This window comes from Engraulis encrasicolus, chromosome 10 (genome assembly GCF_034702125.1).
Source record: "Engraulis encrasicolus isolate BLACKSEA-1 chromosome 10, IST_EnEncr_1.0, whole genome shotgun sequence".
Classification (NCBI taxonomy): domain Eukaryota; kingdom Metazoa; phylum Chordata; class Actinopteri; order Clupeiformes; family Engraulidae; genus Engraulis; species Engraulis encrasicolus.
This window is the reverse complement of record NC_085866.1, coordinates 55,111,068-55,122,616: the sequence shown is the minus strand read 5'-3', so window position 1 is coordinate 55,122,616 and position 11,549 is coordinate 55,111,068.

Here is an 11,549-nt window from a genome sequence, read left to right as displayed (position 1 = left end):
CAGCTCCTCATCTGTATACTCAGGCTCAAAACGATACGGACGGCCATCATACACAAAGTCATCTTCGAATTCAAAGTCAGAATCTTCTGCCATCTTCTGTAAAAGAGGAAGTTTTCACAGCCTTGCTTGCCAACTGCTTAATTGCAAACCGCAACAGACCGCAACATGCAATGCAATGGCAGCCAGCTTACGGCTGTCAAAATAAATGGTGTCGCCAGCCGATGACGTCACGGTGCCGCCTTCATTGCCGTTTTCAGAAATAAATGAGTACAAGTAGGCGGGGGTGTGACAGACGCGGGAAGTGTTTGATTCGACTATGGCACATCTGCACAACATTTAAAAAGTGGGGAAAAGTCATTTATGGGCTTGGAAATGTTGCCCCTACGGCTACCGTTGAGTGGATACCGTCTGACACAAAATCTTCCAAACTGCATCAAATGGGAAAAAAGTGGTATGGGTGTGTAGAGTGATGTGTTTTATTCCAGAAATAAGGCCCCACATGCAAAAAAACGTTTTTTCCCTTTAAGTGCTTATCTGCCAACCGCCCGTGTTCATACCGGGCTCTGAACTTTTTCCGCACGTGACTGTTACCCAGATGAACATTGACGGCCACATTGTCGTCAGGATCCGCATAGAAAAAACAAGAATTTTGTGGCTCGCATTGCGAATCAACTTTTCAGTTCGCAAACCCTAATATCTGTGGTGTGAACACGACATTCGGTTCGCGATTAGGTGCGGGAACGGACACCGGCACGGTTCTCAGTCGGCTTGAATGCGCCTTCTGAATTCCTTATAATGTTTCAGTTGGTACCACAGTCAGATTTAATTTAGTAGAGAAAAGCAGTACTCTCAAATATGAGTCTTTTTGGGAGCCATGACAACCACAGAATCCACAGCTTCTTATGACACCTACGGTATCAAGTAACATGCACGAGTAACACAAATTATCTTCCTATGCAATGGAATTCTCTGTTCTGGGGTCCGTTTCTCGATTCTTGTCGTTGCTAACCGTCTTAAGACTGTCTTAAGACCGTCTTACCATTCCCTTGGATTTAGTGGTGAGCATCGCTGTCGAGAGAGAGTTGAGTCGCTCTTACGAAGGACGTTGCTACCGTCGTTAGCAAAGACGCTTTCGAGATACGGACCCCTGATTGGCTGATGGGGTGACCATTAATCCCTTAAAACCGTTCAGGCGTCAAGTGTGCGACTAAGTCAAAAGCGCATGCAACCTTCACCTGGAATGCCAACGGTCTCTAAGGAAACCATGCATATTATCTACAGAAAATGTAATAATCACATCGGCATACCAAAACGATGATTCTACACGTGTCTAAGTTAGACGCCCGCATAGCAATGTTTCTATCTTGCTCACAAGATTCTAGTGCAGTTGACATGGTTCCTACAACTTAAAGGGTAATGTTTAGGTTAAATGTATAATTAAATCTATACAGGATGTTGTCAGAAGAGGTGTTTTGAAACATATATGTTAAATTCACAGTCTGTAACAATGCCAAACTGCAATATTTTAATGAAAATGTATCATTTGAAAGCCACTTCTGAAATGTTGGGCTTCTCGCTGGCAGAGCATCTATGACGTAGATAGAGGGAGTCCAACTAAGGTTCTGGTTCAGCTCTCGCTTGTTGATGTAGGCTTACCAACAGTTTGGGTTGTAGTAGCCTATATCTTTCCAATGCTTTCACACGAGAGTGGCATTTTATATGCCTATCTAAAACAGTCTCATAGTAGACCATTACTAGAAATAGCGACTATTTTAATATCTTTCCCGAAAACGATGGCCGTGGAGTAACGAGACCTTCATGTCCCCCGCTACAATGACTTGCGCCCTCTGTCCATGGTGCTGAAATCGCGGCATTCTGTGAAGCACGTTACAATGTCATGAGGGAATACAGTTATTTGTGTTGTCCATAGTTATACCAACGAAAAAAGTAGGCGGTGATAAATACGCCAGGTCCAAATTACTAAAATAAAAAAGTATATTGTAACAGCCTACCAGCTGCCTCCTCAGGAGTGAGAGCGCAGAGTTACCCCGTGTGCACTAGGCTACACTTCCTATCTCACCACACAGCCTCTAAAATGGGTTTGAGAGTGTCAGGATCGCAACAACCATGAGCCGAGTGAGCAAGCCAGAAGGAATCATGAAGTGTGTGCACCAATTCTGAATCGCTGAAGCCACTGACAGACACTGATGTGCGCTGTTCCAAAATGAGATCGAGCGCGCAAGTCTGCAAACAAGGGTTTGCAAAAGTGCACTAAATAATAAGACTAATAAGAAAATATATTCGTTGTGTTGATCTGTTTTATTTCTTATGTGTTCGTCAGTGGTTTTTATTCAGATTTGGAAAGGTAACGAAGGCTAGGCCTATACCAACGGCAGTCTTATTGCTGTCTGGTGCCCAACTCATAACCTCTAAAACTTAAAAATACAGTCGATTGCACAGTTACAATATGGACGACGTTTTAAAATGGATAACAGTAATTTAAACATTCATATCTGTATAAGTTCATGTTGTTTAGTAAGCTTTTTCAACGTCATAGTCTTAGGCTGTGTCTCAAATGCCGCACTTGTGCACTTCGTGCACTGTTTTTCAGTGCCTAGGGCGCTCACGCTGAAAATTTCAGTTGAGCCAGTGCACTGAAAGTGCCAGGATGATCCACTAACAATGGCGGGAAAATGCAGTGCTTGAATGATGGACACTGCACGCACTAAACAGTGGCCATGTTGACAATGACAGGGAGGAAATGTGACATTCAGTTCAGTAGAAGAGTTTGGTCAACAGTCTCCTAATTCTGTAAGTAATGTTGATGGGACACCAACCTTTTCATGTCAACCAAAGCATTGTATGTGTGATTGTTGTCCTTTGGGGTGAAGGACATGGAAATACAAGCACCAGACGCTGTGCATTGTAAACAGTAGCCAACTCATATTTTGGCGAGCTAATGCCATGCTCAGCCGTCACTTCCAGCGAGGGCACAGTGCATAGTGCTCAAATTTCTCCACGACACTATGCACTAAAGACCACAGTGCACTGTCTGCACTGTGCACTGACTGTCAGTGCACTGCCACAAGTGTGTGATTTGAGACATAGTCTTAGATTTCGCTTGGCCCAACGCGCCCAAAAAGGAAACCTATGTCGCCATGCCTACAGGCCCATGTCATGCTTGCATTTCATTTAAAAGCTGCATTTACCCAGAATATCACACCACACACACAGGCTACTGTAACGTGCAACATAGCCTAAATATTGTGGTCAATCAACTTATCGCGTTTGCTGGAAAAGGCCCATGCTGGTAGTTAGCCAACTCAAGGTGATGGTTGTTATCAACAACGAGGTGAGATGAATGCATGATAGACCCTTCAGGAATTCGCGATTTGAAATAGGCTATGCAGGCCTATGCAACTTAGGCAAATCCCTGAGAATTCAGTTTGGTGGTGCTACTTTCACTATCCTACTTGTGCCGTGGGGAACTACCTTCCATTAGGCTAGAAGTGCACCATTTGATAGCCAATTCGTGAACAAAAAGATGAATGTCTGCACACTGCTCCCATTTATTTATTTATTTTTCTAAGCATCGGGAGCAGTGTACGGACATTCATCTTTTAAAAAGCAACGGGAGCAGTGTGCGGACATTCATCTTTTTGTTCATAGTTTTGACTTTTTTTTATCCTGCAAATACGCCTTGGATGTGCGCACCTTAACTTTACTTGACCATTTGATGTCCGCGGCAATAGACTTGAGTAACTCCCTCTCCTTTGCCGAAGGACTGTTGTGAATATATTTATTTATTATGGCAACCCACACGCAAGTCTAGGCCTATCGTCGCGCAGAGGTCGAATGCGTGGGGATGAAATAAATAGGCTAGTGATTCTTGTGCAAACTGGTTAGCCTAATCCTAATTTATAACCGCTTATTTCAGTTGAGTTACGTAGCACGTCAACCAGGACATTTCAGCGGCTGTCGGCTGAGAAAATAGCAGGCTACAACTAGCTACAATGTTGCACCTTCCGTTATGACAAAACGCCGCCCCAGCGTCAGTAGCACTTTTCATCCACCATTGTCACCGAAGAACACCGGGACTCCCTCCATCTACGTCAGATTCTAATTGTGTGTTTAAAAGAAGCCGACGTTATTTTTGACAAAGTTTTCTGAAAATGTTGTTTATGCAATAATTCGGTATTTTGACATATATCACATCTAAATTGATGTATTGACGTTCTTAAAATGCGATTTAGTGGTGTTTAACCTGCAAGTTACACTTTAACAGACAGTAAGAGATTTAAAAAAGTAACCCACTGAAACGGTAAAGTTAATGGTTTGGTGGAGGTAACTCTGTCTCCGTGCTACGTACGTCGCCAGAGTTCGAAGCCGCCGGCTCGCCATTAACCTTGTGTAACCGGTCACCTCGTCGGCCGTTATCCCTTACTTATTATATGGTGTGACGTCATCGGTCGAATGCTCCATTCATTTCAACGGGGCTCCCCAACGTTCGCACGTCTGTTATTTTTCGATAACGGACGGGTTGGTCTATAACAGACCGCTGTCAATGGCAACACGACTTTTCACTGCTAAAGCGACTTTTCAACAAGACTCTAATCAGCTGCTGTGATAGACAACACCTGTTGTCCTGGCTACCTAGCTGTTGCCTAGCGGTGTTCCACAACGGCACTGTTTTGTTTTGCGCAGCAACAATCTTTTTACATTAAAAACTAAAATAGACTTAACATTAAATAGGCCTAAAGAAATGTCCCCGCCATGTGTGAATCATTTAAGTATATCCATATAATAAGCGGGTTAACTTTCGGCGAGTCGGTCGCTTTGTGGAATAGCAGCACTTCAGAGAGAACAAGACCCCTCCGCTCCGCGTCGGGGTCTAGATTCTCTCTGTCGTGCTGCTATTCCACGGTAGCGACCTTCTCGCCGAACGTTAACCCTTACTTGAGTACATTTCCTCTAAAGAAATGGCACCAGAGATTCTTCCCCCCAAATTTCTTTGTGTCTTTTTATCTGTGAATCCACTCCCTCTTGTCAATTTATTTTTGCTCAACTTTCTCTCTCTTGCTCTCTCTGCCCACCCACTGCAGTGTAACGGTTGCTCTACTGCAAAATAAAAAAGTAACATTTGTTACTATTTTATCATAAAATATCAGGATATGTATTGCATTGAAAACTCACACACAGACACACAGACACACACACACACACGTACTTTCTCTTACCAGCATGATAGAAGGGCCCTCAGCATGAGGCTTCAAAGTGAGCCCTGAATGCCATGACACACACCATAAGCTGCCCTCTGAAATCACACACACACACACACACACAATGCCATTTGAGGACTCGAAGACTAGTGAACTTGTGTGAAGTGTGACTGGGATAGAGAGGCTAAAGGGACTGATTAGGGACTGATTAGGCCTTAAATGCCTTAAAGGCAAAATCTCTGTGAGTGTGGAGTGTGTGTGTGTGTGTGTGTGTGTGTGTGTGTGTGTGTGTGTGTGTGTGTGTGTGTGTGTGAGAGAGAGAGAGGCACCACAGAACAGAGAAGGAGAATGAGACAGGCAGAGGGGAAGAGGGGATGAGATGCATGAGAGGGATGAAGAGGAGGAGAGAAGAAGGAACAAAGAAAGATAGATGGAGGAGAGGGATGGAGAGAGGCAGAGGAGGGGAAGAGGGAACATACAAAACAAACTACTCAAATGAAGAGAAGGAGAGAAGAGGGTGATAGAGGGAACTACAGACAGACTGGAGGGGTTGAGAGAAAAGAGGAGAGGGCTACACAAGACATGATCTAGTCTCATTAAAACAGCATTCTCATGACCACAGTTTTGTACCACAGCATTGAGACTTCAGCCAAGTGCAACATCATCAGAGGAGAGTGTGCCCAATGACTAATCCGGTTATTGGTCTTATGTGTTTAGTTTATTGTTCTGCTTGCTGTTTTTCAGTTACAAGTTGACTTCTCAATGACTGCCTTTGGTACATTGCCATTGAAAAATATATTCGATGAAAATTGCATCCTCTGTTTTTCTCTCAAAATTTCCTATAAAACTTAAATGGATTTTATTTTGCAACTCAAAGTTGTGAAGAGGACATTGATATGCAAGCTACAGTTTACTGTATGGCAAAATGTCAACACTTTTCTATAAAACCACACCGCACATCATTGCGAACTCAAGTCTAACCGGGCGAATACACTGGCCGCGAGTGGATAGCCTTTTCCAGCATTAAAACTATGATCAGGCATGAAAACGGGTCAGGGGTGAAAAAGGTGAGAAAGGTGCGGCATGGCGCGGTGGCACGGAGCGGCGCGTGTGCTGCAGCGGTGCGCACGCAGGTGTGGTGTGCAGTGGCGTTTTTGGGGGACAGTGTTGTATAAGAGTCATACTAGGGAGGTCTGGGGGCATGGTCTCCCATGGGAGAAAATGTAGCTAAAACCGTCTTTAAATGATGAATTTTGAGCATACTGTAGCGACCCAGGGACCGTGAACATAAGAAGAACTGCCAACCATCTTTGTTACTTCATTATTGTCATGCTGTCATGTCTGATCAGGGGGGCAGACAGACAGACAGACAAACAGATAGATAGATATATAGATAGACCCCCTTGACCTCATCATACACTTCCTAACCAGAGCATGGCAACCCGACCGAAGCCCGACGGGCCTGGTCGGAACCCGACGGGCCGGGCCGGGCTCGGACAAAAAAAATAGAATATCTGTCGGACTCGGGCTTGAAGCAAACAGACATTGTGAAAATTGTAAGCAACCAGAGGAAACGTTTCAGTTCATGCAAACGGCAGTTTTGTGATTAAAAAATAAATAATTGAATATGCATAAATGAAAATGTTGGTAGGCTACTCGTGCGAGTGATTATTATTGGCTGTATGCGCGCGCCAGTTACCAGTGGCGACATGGACGCTCACTCCCAGTCAGCCGAGTAGGGATGCCTAGTCAACTTGTTTTCTTAATAAGCGCCAAATCAACAGTTGTCAGCGGACGCGTGGTCTTTTGTTGTAGGCCTAGTGTAGCCTAGGCCATGTTTTAGCATGCCGAGGCTGTCTTGAATGTTGAACATAAAATGACGAAGTTTGTCACTGCATTGTTCGCCAAGGATTACATTTCCAGCATGTGCTAGCAAGGAGCATAATATGGATAACTAAGAAGATGCACAAGCTACGTGGAGTAAGGTAGGAGAGGTTTCCTGTTACTACTTTGTCCGCTGTGACATGTCCTTCACGTAGGTTCTTCTTAATTGTTGTCACTTTTACTGTACAGTTGTAACTATGCGCGTGCAACCTTTCCTGATTTTATATTGACCGCATGGACATCAGGGGAAATTACATTCTCTTGGGGGCCGAACAGGTTCTTCTGGGTTAAATTATAGCCCAACCTTCTTAACGACAAGGAGCAGCAGCTTCACAGGGCTCGCGGGGATTTATTTGCATTAACAGTAACGTAACAAATGCTTCGATAGCGTGCTGACTGCATCCAAAACGTATTCCCTAGTTTTCGCCTTTCTTATCCTCTCACGCCCCTCCCATGCATTTGGTTACCGCACCCAACATCTCTGGTTAGTCTAACCGAAGGAAACATAAGGTGCGCTGTCACGTGTGTGTGTGTGTGTGTGTGTGTGTGTGTTTATGTTTATACTTACTATGCGTGCGTAACTAAATTAGGCTACTGCAAATTGCCTCATCCTAACGTCTTTGCCTATCTTGGCTATTTATCACGTGCTATTTTGAGTATGGAGGAGCCCACATAGAAAATCTTGCTTGCGCACAGGTTCTGTTGTTATTACAGTGGTCTCGGGCTTCGGACGGGTTCGGACACAAACATTTTAAATAGTCTCGGGCTCGGGTCGGGGTCGATCACTTTTCTGTCGGCTGAGGGCCGGGCTCGGACAGAAAAATACGGCCCGAGCCACACTCTATTCCTAACACCCCATTGACCTCATCAAAACCCTGCCAATGCCCCCCTTAAAAATAAATAAAATAGACGAATGCCCCCCAATGGCATAAGCACCCCTCCTCACTATCCAATGTCCCCTCAACGCTTGCCTGGTTGTGATCTCGTTTGAACAGTTAATCATCATATTTCAGACAACTTGTAATAGGCCTACAAAAATCTTGGTCACAGTTTGGATAAACTACTGAAATTGTATCCAAACTACTCACATTTTAGTCCATTCACCTAGTATATCTGTTTCCCTATGAAAAAAATAATAGGAAAGCTCCAACTTTGACCGTGTTCCACTAAATATAAATCGGTAGATTTTTATTACGTCATTAAGATGTAGGCTACCAAGGGATTACAAAAAACTTGGCATGATTCCTATAATTTTGTCCCGTGTCAAACGATTGACTAAGTTAGGCTATGTTCTTTCTCCCTCTCTCTCGTGCGTGCTATAAGAAGCCGCAGCATATGACCAGAAGCATGATGTTGTATGCTTCGCGTAGCCTGTATGCGCTTCTTCCCCGTAGCCCCTAGGCCTACTAGATACTTTTGCCATTTCGTAGCGCACAGACCCGTTAAAATAGCCGTCAGGAAAACATGCCGTAGGCCTACCCAAGCTTTCATTAACGGAGTTCTTTTGAGAATAAATACTTTTTCACGTGGGCAGGGCAAAAGCGGTTTCAAATTATTAGGAAAATCTGCTTAACCACTGTGGCTAACTACATCCACTCACATCTCATCGAAATGTGCATCCTGATGCTCTCATAATCATGATCTCAAATAGCTAGCCTACCTCTCTGGGAAACGTGTAGACTATCTGTGACAGATCGTTAGGACATTTTCTTATAATCAGAGATGTTCTAGAACTAAGAAAGATATTTGCTACTACAACCACACCAGCCACCAAAGCGGCACCTGTTTTAAATTGCGCTTTCAAAGAATGAAGGGCGGGACTTAGATTGAGGTCGTTCACGTTATTGTCTGTGCCGACAGCAACAAATGCGGTGATTGGTCAAACGTCATTGTCAGTTATGGAATCTCTACTGAAACTGTATGAAGCAATGATACAGTAAGTAATTAGTTATGTAGACCTCCTTGGTATGAAGTTTTCTGCGGTAGAGCGCTACACAATGTTACAGTAAGTTGGCGCTACACTTTTCTCCTCGCTCGACCCCCCCACCCCCCTTAAATGTTCTCCTCGGATCTACACGATTCACAGAAATTACCCATTTTGATTTCAAAGCGGCGAATTTCGCCGAAAGGTGAGGGATTTTCATGCCTGTATGATACTATGAAATATATTGCTCCAGTCACACAGATCAATGCTGTAAGCAAGGGAATGTCAAGATCACATAGAGAAAATGATTGCCAGCTTCACTACACAGTCTGGTCACTAGCACACAGTCTCTCTGTCACACACACACACACGCACACACACACACACACACACACGCACAATCGCACATAGACACACAGACACTACCTCTCTCTCTCAATCTCTCTCTCGATCTCTTTCTCACAGACAACAACAGACATATGCATGCACGAACGTGCGAGCGTGCACACACACACACATACACACACAGACAAATGCACATAGGTGTTTGCCATAATGCAAAGCTTTATGGAGCTGTGGGTTAAGACTCTCTGCCCTTTCTCTTGTCAAAACAGAACAACAAACTAAACACTGTCCACACAGTACTGAGCCTCTTGTGAATGATACATTGCGATAACATGTAATACAAAAACATGTGCCCTTGCATTATTTTCATATTTGGACCATCATATCACAATTACTAAAAAGCAGAGATGGGACCAAGTCACTAATTTGCAAGTCGCAAGTAAGTCTCAAGTCCTTCCAATCAAGTCCGAGTCAAGTCACAAGTTACGACACATTTGACCAAGTCAAGTCCAAGTCCAAGTCATGCCAAAGCCAAGGCAAGTCCAAGTCCAAGTCTTATTTTTTCCAAGTCCTTAACAAGTCACCTTGTATTCTATGTGCAATATTGACTATTACCTTTGGTCATAAATTCATTCCCTCTCCACACTGCTTTGCATGCCCCCCTTCGCCAGTCACGTCCCTTACAAAAATCAACCATGGTATACCATGATTTCAGTTTTTTGAGCATGGTTTGGCATTGGTTTTTGGTTTTATGTATAACTATAAATTGAACCATGGTTTTACTCTGAAAACTAACCATGGTTTTACCATGGTTTGTAATTATTCATGAAATTATTTATGTCTTTTATCCAACGCACATATTGGAGTCCTTGGAGCAATGTGGGGTTAGGTGCCTTGCTCAGGCACTTCAGTCATGGGTGGAGGTGTAGGGAGAAGTGGGTCTAAGGGTGGGATTCACACCTGCAACTCTGTGATCTTCAGCCCAACTCCCTAACCATTACACCACGGCTGCAGACAAGCTTTCATGTTTTTTGGGTGACCATGCAACCCACAATTGATCATAATTTTTTTTAGCATGGTTTGTGACTATATGGTTAAAGATACATCGTTTATTTTTTATTTTTTCATGCATTTTTTTCCACAAAGGCAACAAAATATATATATTCATTGACTTGGAGCACTATTGCAAGTCATTGCAAGCTAAAACTGTCAAGTCGAGTCAAGTCTCAAGTCAATAGCGTACAAGTCGAGTCAAGTCACAAGTCATTCCTAAAATTGGCAAGTCAAGTCTCAAGTCGAGTCATTTGTGATTCAAGTCACAAGTCAGTCCAAGTCACAAGTCCACATCTCTGCTAAAAAGTGTTCTACAAGAATGAGAAAGACAGTTACACTTAACTACTTAACTTTGGAGCAGAAAACCGGCCCCAACAACTTAGGTGTTGGCTTTTATATCAGACATGATGTACAAGCAATTTTCAACAATAGCAACCTCATGTTGCATGGCACTGTCTGCAGCTACTCAGCTGACGATCTTTCACTGAATAATGAAGATTTCACAACATCTCAACTCACAGCACACCGAAAGAAGATGCTCGCTCACACGTGCTCGCTCACACGTGAAAAAAGCCATTTATAAAACGTGTTGAGGAAAGTCTCTCGCCCTGTGCTGTCTCAGCTATCACTGAATTTAAAAAAGGTGTTGCAATAACAATATACTACATGAAATGTAATAATTAACACCCCATCTCTCATCCCCCATTTCCTTCCTTCCTTCCCTCACACTCACATTCACTGACAGAAAGCAATGACGTCATGGAATGGAAACACTTTGGATTAGAGAAGTTGGCCTGGAGTTGTCAGGAGAGAATCCTCCATATAAAAGTGGTTTATGTGCAGCCAGGCCACTTGAAGACGTTTGATGCCACTGCTAAAGCCTCCTGGTCCCCTGGGGCACAGATGGACGGCCAGCATGCTTGACGGGTGACCTTCCAGCTAGTCTTCACACCATTTTGATTTTCTTTCTATCTTCATGAAAAGTGTCAAAGAGAGAGTGAGAGAGAGGGATGTTTGTGTGTGTGTGTGTGTGTGTGTGTGTGTGTGTGTGTGTGTGTGTGTGTGTGTCTGTGTGTGTGTGTGTGTGTGTGTGTCTGTGTGTTTGTGTGTGTGTGTGTGAAGAC